Genomic DNA, 16,379 nt, shown 5'->3' with positions numbered 1-16,379 from the left:
TCTCTCTCTCTCTCTCTCTCTCTCTCTCTCTCTCTCTCTCTCTCTCTCTCTCATAAATACAGGACTTAAAGTTTAGTCAGAGGAACAAGACATAAAAAGGAGAGCATTGTGAAACAAACTAAAAAGGATTAAGTCAAAGTATCACTATTTGTAGATGATATGCTAGTAAACATAAGTGACCCCATAGATTGTACCAGAGAACTCGTACAGCTGATAAAAACCTTCAGCAAAGTTGCAGGATACAAGATTAACTCAAAGAAATAAGTATCCTTCCTTTATATAAATGATTAAGGACCCAAGAAAGAAATTCATGAAACAACACAATTTATAAGTCACATATAATATAAAATATCTTGCTGTAACTACATCCAAGTAAGTGAAAGATCTGCATGCCAAGAATATTAAGTCCCTGAAGAAAGAAATCGAAGAAGATATCAGAAGATGGGAAATTCTTTCATGCTCATAGATAGGTAAGAAGAACACACATGATATGCACTCACTGATAATTGGATATTAGCCCAGAAATTTAGAATACCCAGTATTCAATTTGCAAAACACATGAAACTCAAGAAGAAGGAAGACCAAAGTGTGGATACTTCAATATTTCTTAGATGTGGGAACAAAATACCCATGGAAGGAGTTACAGAGACAAAGTTTGGAGCTGAGATGGAAGGAAGGACCATTCAGAGACTACACAATCAGGGGATCCATACCATAAATAACCACCAAATACAGACACTATTGCAAATGCCAGAAAGATTTTGCTGACAGGACCCTGATATAGCTGTCTCTTGTGAGGCTATGCCAGTGCCTGGCAAATACAGAAGTGGATGCTCACAATCATCTATTGGGTGGAACACAGGGACCCTAATGAAGGAGCTAGAGAAAGTATCCAAGGAGCTAAAGGGGTTGGCAACCCTATAGGAGGCACAATAATATGAACTAACCAGTTCCCGCCCCCACAGAACTGTGTCTCTTGCTGCATATGTAGCACAGGATGGCCTAGTCAGCCATCATTGGAAAGAGAGGCTCTTGGTCTTGTGAAGACCTTATGCTCCAGTACAAGGGAATGCCAGGGCCAAGAAGTGGGAGTGGGTGGGTAGGGGAACAGTGGGGGGAGGGTATAGGGGACTTTCAGGATAGCATTTGAAATGTAAATGAAGAAAATATCTAATAAAAAATTGAAAAAAAAAGGCTATGCACTCTCTCCATATATCCTCAAAATAGTACTTGAAGTTATGGCCAGAGCAATAAGACTAAAGGAGATTAAGGGAATACAAATAGGAAAAGAAGTTGAAGTATTGATATTTGCAGGTGATATGATAGTATACTTAATTGACTCCAAGAATTCTATCAGAGAACTGATAGAGCTGATAAACACAACACTTCTAGCCAAGGGACAAATGACACAATCAATACTGAATACAAAATTAACACATGGAAAATAAGTTTTTCTCCTTTAAATAAATGATAAATGAGCTGAGCAAGAAATCATGGAAACAAAACGCTTCACAATAGCCAAAAATAATATAAAATACCTTGGTGTAATTCTAATTGATTAACTAAAAGACTTATATGGAAAGAACTACAATTTGCTGAAGAAAGAAATTGAAAACAATATCTGAATATAGAAAGATAACCCATTTTCATGGATTTGAAGGATTATCATAATAGAAATATCCCTCTTACCAAAGCAATCTACAGATCCAATGCAATACCCATCAAAATTTAAACAATTCTTTACAAACTTTGAAAGACCAATTCTCAGCTTCATATGGAAAAAAAATACAAATTCAAGGATATCTAAAACCCACCAGTATAATAAAATAAATTGTAGAGGTATCACTATTTTGATCTCAAGCTCTACAATGAAGCAATAGTAGTAAAAAAACTGTAAGATATACATATAGAAACAGACTGGTTAATCAGTGGAATTAAGTCGAAGCTATTGAAAGAAACCCACAAACCTATGAACACTTGACTTTTGATAAAGAAGACAAAAGTATGCAATGGAAAAAAAAGGAATTCATCTTCCACAAACCATGGTGAAATGGTTATATGCTACCATGTAGAAGATTGTAAATAAATTCATATATATTATGCTGCACAAATCTCAATTCCAAGTGGATCAAAAACCTCAACATAAAACCAGATAAACTAAATCTAATAGGAATGAAAGTGGGGAGTAGCCTTGAATGTGTTTTTATAGGAGACAACTTTCTGAACATAACTCCAGTGGCTCAGAATCTTAGATCTACAACTGATAAATGGGACCTCACAAAACAGAAAATCGAACTTCTGTAAGGCAAATGACACAATCAATAGGACAAAACAGAAACCTACTGATTAGGAAAAGATCTTCACCAATCCTACATCCAACAAAGGTATATATCTAAAATATATAATTATCTCAAGATATTAGACTCCAACAAACCAAATAACCTAATTAAAAAAGGAGTACTGGGCTAAACAAGGATTGTTCAGAGGAATCTCAAATTGCCCAGAAGCGGTTAACAAAATGTTCAATCCATTATGAAAATACAAATCAAAATGACTCTGAGATTTCATCTTACACCCATTTGAATGACTAAATTCAAAAACTCAAGTGACAGCACATGCTGTTGAGGATATGGAACATTGCTGATGGGAGAGCAAATTATACAACTACTCAGGAAATCAATTTGGTAGTTTCTCAAAAGACTTGGAAGAGTTCTACCTCCTCAAGACCCAGCTATATCTCTCCTGGGTATATACCAAAAATATGCCAACTATACCACAGGGACAGTTGAACAACTATGTTCATAGTAGCTTTCTTCATAATAGCCAGAAACTGGAAACAACTTACATGTCTCTCAACTGAAGAATGAATAAAGTAAATGTGGTACATCTACACAATGGAATACTATTAAGATATTAAAAACAAAGATATCATGACATTTTCAGGCAAAAAGAAGGAACTTGAGAATTTCTTCCTGCTTGAGGTAAAGCATACCCAGAAAGACACATATGGTATATATACTCACTTATAATTGAACATTAGCTCTAATGTGCAGTATAACCATGCCACAATACACTGACCTAAAGAGAGTTGATAATATAGAGGGCCCAAGGCAGAATGTGTGAATCTCACTCAGAAGGGAACACAAAATAGCCATTAGAGGTGGATGGAGAGATGGAACAGGGTGGAAGAAGAGGTGATGGGTTGTCTATCAGGTGTCTGTTGGGGACAGGTGAGGGAATAGACTGAGAAAGAAAATCAGGAGGAGTTATCTCTGGAACTAGATGAAGATCTGGGATGGGGGATGCTATGGAAAGTCAATGGGGATGACCCTAGGTGAGATTCATATCAGTGGGGCATAAAAAGACTGAAGTGGCCAGCTCCTAAAGCCAGGACTTCCAGTGGAAGGATGGAGACATAAACTCACCCACAAAACCTTCAAACTAAAATTTGTCCTGTCTACAAGGGATAAAGTGGGTGTAAAGATTGAGGTAAAGCCCGACGACACACTTGAGACCCATACCATGGGGGAGAGACAAACCACTATTAGTGATACTTTGTTATGCTTGCAGACAGCAGCCTAGCACTACTGATTCCTGAAAGACTTCTTCCAGCAGACAATGGACTCATTGCAAACCTTCAGGTACAGCTCAAGGAGCCTTAAGGAAGAGTGGGGGACAGAATTGAACAATCCAGAGGGGTCAAGGTCACCATAAGAATGCCTACAGAATCAACTAACCTGTGCCCATGAGGGTTCATAGAAAATGAACTACCAAGCAAAAAAGCTGTCAGAGTATGTGTTTCACATAAATAGACACAGAACCCTTCTCTTTATCACTGGTGAGAGAAAAGAGCAGGAGGCTAATTCTACTCTTATGAAGCAAGTGAGGAGCTTTGAGGTTCTGTAAATGACTGAGAATATTGACAACTAATCAGTTCAACAATTCACAGATTTTAAGAAAAATTATTTACAGTGATTAAGTAGGGCATACAGTTAACAGGGGATTGATATAGGAAGAAACAAAATGGAGGAGAGTAAGGCAAAGTTTGAGAATCTGTATGCTCCTAAAGGAGACCTTGTATAAGAAGACTAAATAGAAGACAATATCCAAAAGGCTTGCATCTTCATTATGCTGCAGTGTAATTAGCACCTGTGCCTAGGCAGCCAGCATCAAAAAGATGATGAAGGCCCAGTGATTTCAAGAATAAGATATTATGGGTTGCATGATGGCCAAAAGAGACCTAAAGATCAACCCCGACAACTCCATTGAGGAAAACCTGCAGCAAAAATTTGAGGGAGTCAAATATAGATAAGCTGTCAATTATCTGGTAGTGCTGCTGTTTAAAACAGTTCTTCTATCCTATGACATTCCCACTGAAGATCAGCAGACCTACTCCAGCTGCTTCTACTGCATTATCAAACTAGAAGGATGGAGTTGTGAGAATAAGGGGAAATCAACAGAGCCTGTATCTGTTCCTGATGGAATTTCCCAGCAAAAAAAACTAATGGGGCTATATCTCACATAGAAGAACTAGATTAGAGAGCCTCTTCTGGAAAGACTGTATTGTCTGGATAGTTTTGTTATGTCTTTTCAGGACCAGCAGGCTTGGTTGGACCTATCTTTTAGTTTTCTGCTCATGACTAGTGATTTTCTCCTACCCTGTCCAAGGTGTCTTATGTCAGGAACATCTGCTTTATTGTAAAACAGAAGTATTGAATGTTGTGTATTGTGGTAGATTTTGTTTTGGTCTAAATTTGAAGTATGAAAAATATTCTTTTCAATCCTAAACATAAAACATAGAAGCCGTGCAGTTTTGGCACATGCCTTTAATCCCAGCACTTGGGAGGCAGAGAGAGGCAAGCAGATTTCTGAGTTTGAGGCCAGCCTGACCTACAGAGTGAATTCCAGAACAGCCAGGGCTACACAGAGAAATCCTGTCTCGAGAAAACCCCCTCCAAAAAAAATTAGTTAAAATGTTGGTAAAGAATCAATAAAATGATTTGTTTGTACAAAATAAAGGACAAATATTAACATTTCATATGAATTTTTGTTTCACTTTATTTGAAAACATATACACATCTGTGATTTCAAAATAAATTTTATATTTAAGTGACAGAAGTGTATTAGTCTTGTCTGTGAATTTACTTTTGTTAGAAACAGAAGATTTGCCAATAACTTACTAGATATTAAGAAGTTTCTCTCTCTTCCGTTATCTAAACTGCTTCAATATACATGGTTATAATCAGTCTTAATATTTATAATATGATTTTTTACATAATAGAATGCCAATTAGTAGCATTAAATCAATACATTGAAAAGTGCACAACATAGTATTTTAGTTTATTTTACTGTTTTTATAATAAAGTATTCTGATGACAGAAACATTAGAGAGGAAATGGATTATTTTCATACATGCTTCAATGCCTCATCCAGCTCTTGCCAGGAAGTTACAGCAGCAAACATTTGAGGCACCAAGTTATACTATATCTTCAGGAAAGGTGGAGACAGCATGGGATAAATGCATAATTGCAGATCATTTCATTTTCTCCTCTGTTTTTTACTCTAGAGCACACATTATGAAATGATAGCATCTGGATTTAGAGTAGGTATTCCCTCCTCAATTAAAGTTAAGAAAATCCCAGACAGGTATATTCAGATGAGTAACACCCAGGAGATTCTAGATATAATAGGATTGACAATGAACATTAACCATAACACAGATAGTCTTATTACCAGTGTGCTTTTCCAGTATCAACTGGTTATATGTGTAGATACTAGCTGTTACAAAATTGATATATATTTTACAGTCCATATTAGACATATTTGTAGTATTTTGTTTCAAATTCTGAAATTAAATACCAAGGAAAAATAATTAATAGTGGAAATTTAATAATTATTTTAACTGATTTTTGTTGATCATACACACATTCTTTCTGTGTGTGTGTGTGTGTGTGTGTGTGGTGTGTGTGTGTGTGTGTGTGTGTGTGTGTGTGTGTGTGTGTTTATGTAGATATCCAGAGTCCAAAGGAGGCCATCATATGTCCTAGAGCTAGAGTCACAGCTAACTGCCAAACAAGTGTGTTGCTGACAGAAGTATGGTAGTCTGGAAGACCAGCAAGTGTACAGAACTGCTGAGTTATCTCTCAAACCATCTCGCTAGTCACACATAAATACCAAATTTGCCATTGCAAATCATAATAAAATGAACATAAAGGATGAAGGCTCTAGTGTATCAATAATGAAAAAAAGTGAAAGTTTCATAAGTAAACAATAATATACCCTCTATTCTACTATATAATAAAGGTAATTCAGTGACAAAATAGAAAAAAGACACATTCTTTATTCTATCTTATTTTCACATTCATTGTTAGAAAATCCTAAGTAGCTAATTTTGTATGATTCAAAATAATATTTTAAGTATAAACATGAGTGTTACTAACTTTCACAAAATCTACATCACAGATAGACAAAAATGAGCCCGCGGTCCAACTTGGCACTCAGCCCATATTATTTAAATACAGTTTTACTGGAATTTAGCCAGTCCCTCAATTCATGAATTATCTATGAATGTGTTCATTCATTACAGCACAGATAAGTAGTTAAGACAAAGACCATCTGCCTGCATAGCCAAAAATACTCACATTTAGTATCATAACAAACTTATGAGTATAGTAAGAATATAGGCCATGTAAGAACTAAAATAATCATTTGGCTCACTCATTTTCATTCAGAGATGAAGTAAAATCATGTCAGAAAATTAGAATATCCTCCAGGTTGAGTCAATGTGCTGAGCAGACCTTGGGCGCTAGATCCACACCCCGGCCCACAACACCCAGAGGAAGTTTGATTACCAAGCACTCTAACATGCCCAGAATCATAAGTGAGGAGGCCACAACATCTGCCACAAAACCTGTGGTAACTAGGACCAGCAGGATCCAGGGGTACAAGAACCCCTGAGAAGACATTGGCAAGGGTTCTTTCCAGTCTGAGCCTGTTCATTGAGCAGACCTTGGGCTCTAACTGAACACTCTGTCCAGCAACACTCAGAGGACTCTCTACTCACATGTGCTTTAACACACACAGGATCATATGATCCCAGGATCCCAGGAGCTTAGTCACACCAGGATTTTAGGATTGCAGAGGTAGCTTGAGTCCCAGAAACTTTGACACACCCAGGATCTCAGGAACACAGGATCACAGAATCACAGGATCACAGAGACAGCTGGACACTGAGGAATTCTGATACAACCTGAATCACAGGAAGGACAGGTTCCAGTAACAGACAGTGACTATAGGTAACTCTAGATGTAACAAGATAGTGAGAGGCAAACATAAGAACATAAGCAAAAGAAATCAAGGTTACTTGGCATCATCAGAACCCAGTTCTCCCACCATAGCAAGTCCTAGACACACCATCACACTGGAAAAGCAAGATTCAGATCTAAAATTACTTCTCATAATAATGACAGAGGACTTTAAGAAGGGCATAAATGACTCCAGTAAAAAAAAAAAAAAAATCCAGGAGAGCCAGGCAGTGGTGGCGCATGCCTTTAATCCCAGCACTCAGGAGGCAGAGGCAAGCAGCTTTCTTCACCCCACTCTAAGCAATGGACAGATCATGGAAACAGAAATTAAAAGAGATATAGTGAAACCAACAGAAATTATGAACCAAATTGATATAATATATTTGTAGAACACTTCATCCTAAAACAAATGAATATACCTTCTTTTCAATTCCACTTGGTACCTTCTCCAAAATTGAACATATAATTGATCACAAACCAGGCTTCAACAAATACAGGATTGAAATATTCTTATGCAGTCTATCAGATCACCAGTGACTAAGGCTGACCTTCAGTAACAATAACAACAACAACAAAAACAATAGAAAGCCCACATACACATGGATGATGAACAACACTCTACTAAATGATAACTTGGTCGAGGCAGAAATAAAGAGAAGAATTACAGACTTTTTAGTACTTAATGAAAATGAACGTACATCATACCAAACTTATGGGACATCTTGAAAGCAGTGCTAAGAGGAAAACTCATATCTCTAAGTACCTCTAAAAAAAAAAATGGAGATAGTACACACTAGCAGATTGACAGCACATCTGTAAGCTCTAGAACAAAAAGATGCAAATTCACCCAATAAGCATAGAAGGCAGGAAATAATCAAACTCAGGGCTGAAATCTACCAAGTAGAAACAAAAAAGCACTTTACAAACAATCAACAAAACAGGAGCTGGTTCTTTGAGAAAATGAACCAGACATATAAACATTTAGTCAGACTAAACAGAGGGCATATTAATCCAAATTAATATAATCAGAAATGTAAACAGCGACATAACTATCAAAACTGAGGAAATTAAAAAATACATCAGATCATAATAAAAAAGCCTGTACTCCAAAAAAATTGGAAAATCTGGATGAAATGGAAATTTTTTAGACAAATACCAGGTCCCAAAGTTAAATTAAGATCATATAAACCATGCTAATAGTCCCATAATGCCCAAAGAAATAGAAGCAATCATTAAATGTCTCCCAATAAAAAAAGCCCAGGTCCAGATAGGTTTAGTTAAAAATTCTATGAGACCTTCATAGAAGACCTAATACCAATACTCTACAAACTATTCCACAAATTAGAAAGAGAAGGAATAGTACCCAATTCCTTCTATGAAGTCACAATTATTGCTGATACCTAAACCACACAAAGACCCAACAAAGAAAGAGAACTTCAGACCGATTTCTCTAATGAACATCAGTGCAAAAATACTCAATAAAATTTTCACAAACTAAACCCAGGAACACATCAAAATGATCATTCACTTTGGGGCATTGGGCTATACACAGACAGTCTGGTCTCCAATCGAGTTGAGCTCTGAACGCTGGGACCCCGTGGTGATAATTCACCTACATGGGATGGAAGGAGTTCTGTCATGTCTCCTGGACTCAAGGCTCCTGTAAAAAATTCAGGCCTGGCTGAAAATGAGGAAATTTATTGGCTTTAAGAGGGAACACCAAGCCAGGCATGGTGGCACACACCTTTAATCCCAGCACTTGGAAGGCAGAGGCTGGCAGATTTCTGAGTTCGAGGCCAACCTGGTCTACAAAGTGAGTTCCAGGACAGCCAGGGCTACACAGAGAAACCCTGTCTTAAAAAACAAAACAAAACAAAACAAAGCAAACAAACAAACAAAAAAGCGAACACCAGTGATTATCTCTGATGTCTGTGTTCTGACTGAATCAGGATGAAAACCCAACACATCAGAAATTCAGGCAGGTCAGTTTAGCATGTCTGATGATGAAATTCATTAAGGCTGTATATTCTGTCATATATATATCTCAAAACAAAACTTTAATATCATTAAGATGACTTTTTTGTTTTATTCTCTGGAATCTAGTTCTTCAGGGGGTCTCCTTCTATCAAATCGGATCCATATAATTCTGGAAGTGTAAATACCTTAATCACATTTTCCAAAAACACAAAGACAAACCCTTTCCTTAAATCAGCATTACTTCAACCTGTAACCAGGAAACCTGTAGCTTGACCTCTGTCCCAGAGGAACAATTAAACAACCACAATACTCAAAATCACACACATATTTAAGCCTCTTTAGGCCTTTCTAATTTGTCATGTCAGGATATTAACCCAAAATTCCCATGAAGCTCACATTAGAGAATATGAGTCTCCTTTAGACTTTATCATGCCATCTTTAAAACAATTGATTCACACTTCTATCTATACCTGCTTATAATAGGCATCTTTTCCAACCAGGATTGAAACCCAAAATTCCCATGGAGTCCACATTAGACAGAATATGAGTATCCAGTGAGACTTGTTAGAGTAATATATATTTATAACATCTTTAAAGCAATTAATTCAAACTTCCACTAATATCTGTTGTGCTCTTTACCAGGAGCCACAGACATTTATTTGATTAATACCTATTGTAATATCTATCTATTATGCTCTCTACCTGAAACCACAGACTTCTATTAATACCTATTCTTAACAGGTGATTTTCACTGCTCTCTCTACTTGGAATTAGTGATTAATATTCCCCATCTGGTTCCAAAATTGCAGGTGAAATTTCACATAATTAAAAAGCTCTCTGCCTAGAGCAGCCATTCTGTCTGTTGTGTTCTCTACCAAGAGCAACAGACATTTATTTATACCTTCTATCTGTTGTGCTCTCTACCAGGAAGAGACATTTATTTAATTAATACCTATTATAATATCTATCTGTTATGATCTCTACCTGGATCTACAGATTTCTATTAATTAATACATGTTTACAGCAGGTGGTTATCACTGCTCTCTCTACTTGGAGTCAGTGATGAATATTCCCTATCTAATTCAGAATCACAGGTGATATTTCCCATATTTAAATACTATACCTTCTTATAAGGGTCAGCTTGTCAGACCAGGATTTAAATGCAAAACTCCTGTGGAACCCACATTAGACAGAATATGAGTATCCTATAAGGCTTTCTAGAGCAATATATCTTTATACCATCTTTAAATCAATTAATTCAAACTTCCACTAATATCTGCTTATAAGAAGCAGATAGTTTTTAACAGTTAAGCTCTCTACAAAGAGACTTCTGACATTTTTGGAAACCAAATATTTACCATATTTTTTGATTAATCCCCCTTTTTTCTGTCACCAAGGTCTTCAGGAAGTCTCCCTCTGTCATGTCTGATCTTAATTAATTTGGAAGGAACCCACAGATTTTCTTTTCCTGTGGAAAAATAGGCATAACCTCTCCCCCAGTGTAACACATTTCCCATTTTTCACTCTGATGTTAGAATATCATTAATATAAACAGAGTGGCTTAATTCAATAGTTCTTTCCACAATCCAATGGCTTTCAGCAGCTGTGGTGTTTCATTCATTAGCATTTAAAATTTTTAAGTTAATAGAGAACTTATGTAATCTATCTTTGGGGGGTCTGGTTGATCCCTTTTGCCTATTAAGCATCTCCCTTAGAGTTTGATTAGATCTTTCCACAATGACTTGTCCTGTAAAATTGTGTGATATAAGCCAGGCAGTGGTGGTGCATACCTATAATCCCAGAACTTTGGAGGCAGAGGCAGGCTGATTTCTGAGTTCGAGGCCAGCCTGGTCTACAGAGTGAGTCCCAGGACAGCCAGGGCTACACAGAGAAACCATGTCTCAAAAAAAAAAAAAAAACTAACAAACAAAAAACAAAACAAAACAAACAAACAAAAAAACCATGTGATGTGCCTGTAACAGGTTTTATATTGTTATATTATAATATTCAAAAAATCGCTTCATTATATTAGAGATATACGCAGGACCATTATCCGTTTTAATTTGCATGGGTATTCCCATAATGGTCATAACTTCTAACAAATGTGTAATTNCAGAATCAGCCTTTTCTGATGCTAAGGCAGTTACCTATTGAAATCCTGAATGTGTGTCTATAGTATGGTACACATATTTCGATTTCCCAAACTCTGGTAAAATAGAAGACATCCATTTGCCAAACGTTATTTCTTTGGGTACTCTTAGGGTTAGTTCCTATAGGCAATGGAGTATGGTTATATAATGAGCAAGTAGGTCATTGCCTCACAATTCCCTTGGCTTGTTGCCAAATGATAGAGAATCTTTCTTCAAAACTTTGTTATTAACGTGGTGTTTTTTTTTTTTTTTTTTTTTTTTTTTTTTTTTTTTTTTTTTAATTCTGAAGCCTCTAGTACACTTCCTATCAATCGTTGGTCAATTTCTTTATTACTTTGCACCAGAGGGCCTGGAAGGCTTGTATGGGATCTTATGTGGGTTATATATAGTGGATAACTACTATATCTGATCATTTGTTGTAGCTGAATAAATAGCAAAGTCAATTCAGAATCATCCTGAATAAATTCAGCTGTCACTAAGTGTAAAACAACTCTTTCTGCATATTGAGAATCAGTCACTATATTAAGTGACTCCTGAAAATCTGACAACACCATGATTATTGCATATAATTCAGATTTTTGAGCTGACTTATAAGGACTCTCAGCCACCTTATTTGTATCTTCTGATTTATATCCTGTCTTTCCAGATTTACTGGTATCAGCGTCAAATGTAGGGGCTCCAGATATTGGAATTCCCTTTATTATATGAGGGAGAATCAAATTAGATCTTTTTATGAACTGCAGTCCCCTGGTTTTATAGTGCCTTTTGTTAATCTCTCCTAAGGAATCACTGCATGCTCTTTGCCAATGTTCATCTTGTGCCCATAGTGAGGCAATATCTGCATTAGTAAAAGGTACCACAATTTCAGCTGGATCCATTCCAACTAATTGTTGAAGTCTCATTTTTCCTTTTATTATCAATTCAGAGACTTTCTCAATGTAGGTTTTTAATTTCGTACTCTGTTTAGGTGCTAAAATATCCATTCTAAGATATAATCTTCCCTCTGCATAAGAGTTCCTGTAGGGGAATGAGTAGAAGGTAAAATAACTAAGATGCAGGCCATCTTTGGATCAGTATGATCTAGTTGTGTATCCTGCAATTTCTTTTCTACCAAATCTAATTCCTTTCCAGCCTCAGATGATAGTTTTCTTGGGCTATTTAAATCTTTATCACCTTGTAAGATTTGAAATAAATTGCTTAGCTCTTGAGTGGCCAAGCCAATGGCAGGCCACAACCAATTGTTATTTCCCAGTAGCTTCTGAAAATCATTAAGTGTCCTCAATTGTTTTCTTTTGATTTGCACCTTTTGTGGCCTAACCCTTTTCAGAGTTATTTTATACCCTAGATAATGAATAGAATCCCTTATTTGTATTTTTTCCAGGGTGATTTGCACTCCCCAGGAAGGCAAGTTTATTTTTAATTATTTTATTAGATATTTTCTTCGTTTATATTCCAAATGCTAACTTGAAAGTCCCCTATACCCTTCCCACAGCCTGCTCCCCTACCCACTCACTCCCACTTCTTGGACCTGGCGTTCCCCTGTACTGGGGCATATAAAGACTACAAGACCAAGGGGCCTCTCTTCCCAATGATGGCCGACGAGGTCATCTTCTGCTACATATGCAGCTAGAGACACAAACTCTGGGGGTACTGATTAGTTCACATTATTATTCCACCTATAGGGTTGCAGACCCCTTCTGCTCCTTGGGTAATTAATCTAGCTCCTCCATTGGGGGCCCTGTGTTTCATCTTATAGATGACTGTGGGCATCCACCTCTGGTTTTGCCAGGCTCTGGCATAGCCTCACAAGAGACAGCTATATCAGGGTCCTTCCAGCAAAATCTTGCTGACATATGCAATAGTGTCTGCGTTTGGTGGCTGATTATGGGATGAACCCCCAGGTGGGGCAGTCTCTGGATGGTCCATACTTTCGTCTTAGCTCTAAACTTTGTCTCTGCAACTCCTTTCATGGGTATTTTATTCCCTGTTTTAGGGAGGAATGATGTATCCACGTGTTGGTCTTCCTTCTTCTTGATTTTCTTGTGTCTTGGAGATTGTATCTTGGGTATTCTAGGTTTCTGGGCTAATATCCACTTACCTGTGAGTGCATATCAAGTGAGTTATTTTGTGATTAGGTTACCTCACTCAGGATGATATCCTCCAGATAAATCCATTTGCATAAGAATTTCATAAATTCATTGTTTTTAATANCTGAGTAGTACTCCATTGTGTAAATGTACCANANTTTNTGTATCCATTCCTCTGTTGAGGGATATCTGGGTTCTTTCCAGCTTCTGACTATTATAAATAGGGCAGCTATGAACGTAGTGGAGTATGTGTCCTTATTACCAGTTGTAATATCTTCTGGGTATATGCCCAGGAGAGGCATTGCTGGATCTGCCGGTAGTACTATGTCCAATTTTCTGAGGAACTCCATACTGATTCCTCCACTTTCTCTTGCTTATTTTCACCTATGAAATCCTGAACCCTTAGTTCTAGTGTTACTTTTAATCTCTTTTCTAAGCCAAGGGTTATATATATATATATATATATATATATATATATATATATATCCTGGTCTTTTGAGAAGACCTAGTAAATCAAGAGAATAAATATTGCAATACCAATAAATGATCAAGTGTCTATTTCCTTTAAATCCATCCCTGTCAAACCATTCAAAATATCATCACCTAAATCCCAAAAGGTATGTATTGTGTTTCCCATCTTTAAGTATCAAAAGATTATATATCTCTTTGTATGTCAAGGAATATGTGGAGCCCTTTGTACCTTTATCTCATGACTATTTATTCATAGGATGAGGCTGAGTGTAGAAAGACTTGCATGGTCATCTGTGTCCCTAGTTTTGGTTGCAGCTGACAGCGTGTGCTTTTGTGCCAATTTCAGCATAAGCAAGCAGTCAGGAGATCCAGTCTGGCTGTCCTAGACATGAGTGTGGGGGAGGAAAGATGGGGGGTGAAGGATAAGGTTAAGTGAACACAGAAAGACTCTCTCAGGCAGAGATACCCTATTAGTTCACTGTGTCTGCCCCAAAACTACCTCACAGGCAGTTGTGTTCCCTACAGCTCCAGGCTGAGGTGCTGCTCCTGGCTGTAGCTCTCTGTCTGGGAGTTAGAGGAACAAGCCTCTCTGTCATTCTCTGTAGGCCACTCAGACTCAGAAAGTTTCCAATCCACACTGTGACAGCCTATATAGCTGCCCAAGCCCTATTCAGGGATTAGGGGACAGTGAACTTTTATCTCAGGTTAGTTGAGCTCAAATCAATATGTTGGGTGCCATTTTGTTGTGGTAAATCTCCTGCCAAATACAGCCCCAGCACAACTCAATTAATATGCATACGTGCTGTGTTGTGCGCCTAGATTGGGTAGATCTACTACTACAAAACCATCTTCTCCATCTAAGAGACCCCTTAGAACTTGCAGTTTTTCCAGGCCTTGTGCCTCTGCTCCAATTTTCTACTTCCTCCATCTCTTTCTTTCTGTTCCACCTTCCCTTTTATTGGCCCAATCGACAGCTCTCTTTTATTTTACAAATTAAGGTGGGAAGAAGGTTTAAAAGAAATCACCAGAGTGCTGACTCATTCCTTGTTCATAGCGTCTCATAGAAGAACAAAATTGACATCTAATATATTTAGCCCCAGGGCTACCCACAACATGGTGATTCATCAGAAAATTTGACAGAGTATTTCCTGAGGACACAGCTATACCACTCCTGGGCATATACCCAAAAGATACTCCAACATATCAAAAGGGCAAATACTCCACTATGTTCATAGCACCCTTATTTATAATAGTCAGAAACTGTAAAGAACAGAAATGCCATTCAACAGAGGAATGGCTCACACATTTCTATAATGCAAGTTCCAAAAGATCTGACACTATTGTTTGTTCTATGTAGACAGCAGCACATATATGCTGTAAACTCAGAGAACCCCCCCATTCACGCAAACAAACACAAACACAGAATAAAAAAAAAAATCTAACCTCAAAAAATTCCAAATAGAAAAAAGACATATGAGAAGCATGGAATGACACAAAATGAATAAACCTTTAAGTTAATCTCCAGGAAGAGTAATTTTGTATATTGCCATTCAGAACTGACTAGATTTACACAAATTTAAAAATCTTCTAAAATTTGAAAATTTTTTATTGACTAGGGTTCTAAAATGATAGAAAATAATACAGTGCCTTCTGTTTTACATTGTTCTGAAAAGCTGAGTAATGAGAATAGTAGAAAACTTACAACTTCCGAAAGAAAATAAAAGTATTCAGGATCTTTGCATGAACATATAACATAGCATTGGTATCATATCAATAAATCTATCCTTTGAAATGCGGACATATGAAATCCTGTCCTTCTGGACCTGGAGTTCTTCCTGATCATCTTGGAAAAAATATGTTGTTACTTTTCTATTGTTTGAATAACAGATAATTCTTAGCAATTGCATTTTCAAACTAGATCACATTATTTGTGACTTATATATTTTCAAACTAAGTCTGTGCAAAGTAAATGTGGAGAAAATACTGACTTAAATTTTTATGTTTCAATTAAGAATCCTTTCAAACTTAATTTTATAAACATTAGAAATCAGGTAGAATTTGAAGTTTAATATTAGCTTTCCTTCTGCCTTTGAAAAGATCATTTATTGACAGTGTCTTTTGCCTTACAGAAGCTTTGCAATTTTATGAGGTCCCATTTGTCAATTCATGATCTTACAGCACAAGCCATTGCTGTTCTGTTCAGGAATTTTTCCCTTGTGGCCATATCTTTGAGGCTTTTCCCCACTTTATCCTCTATAAATTTCAGTGTCTCTGGTTTTATGTNGNGTTCCTTGATCCACTTAGACTTGAGCTTAGTACAAGGAGATAAGAATGGATCAATTTGCATTCTTCTACATGATAACTGCCAGTTGTGCCAGCACCATTTGTTG

This window comes from Mus pahari, chromosome X (assembly GCF_900095145.1).
Source record: "Mus pahari chromosome X, PAHARI_EIJ_v1.1, whole genome shotgun sequence".
Lineage (NCBI taxonomy): Eukaryota > Metazoa > Chordata > Mammalia > Rodentia > Muridae > Mus > Mus pahari.
Note: the sequence above shows the minus strand (reverse complement) of the source record.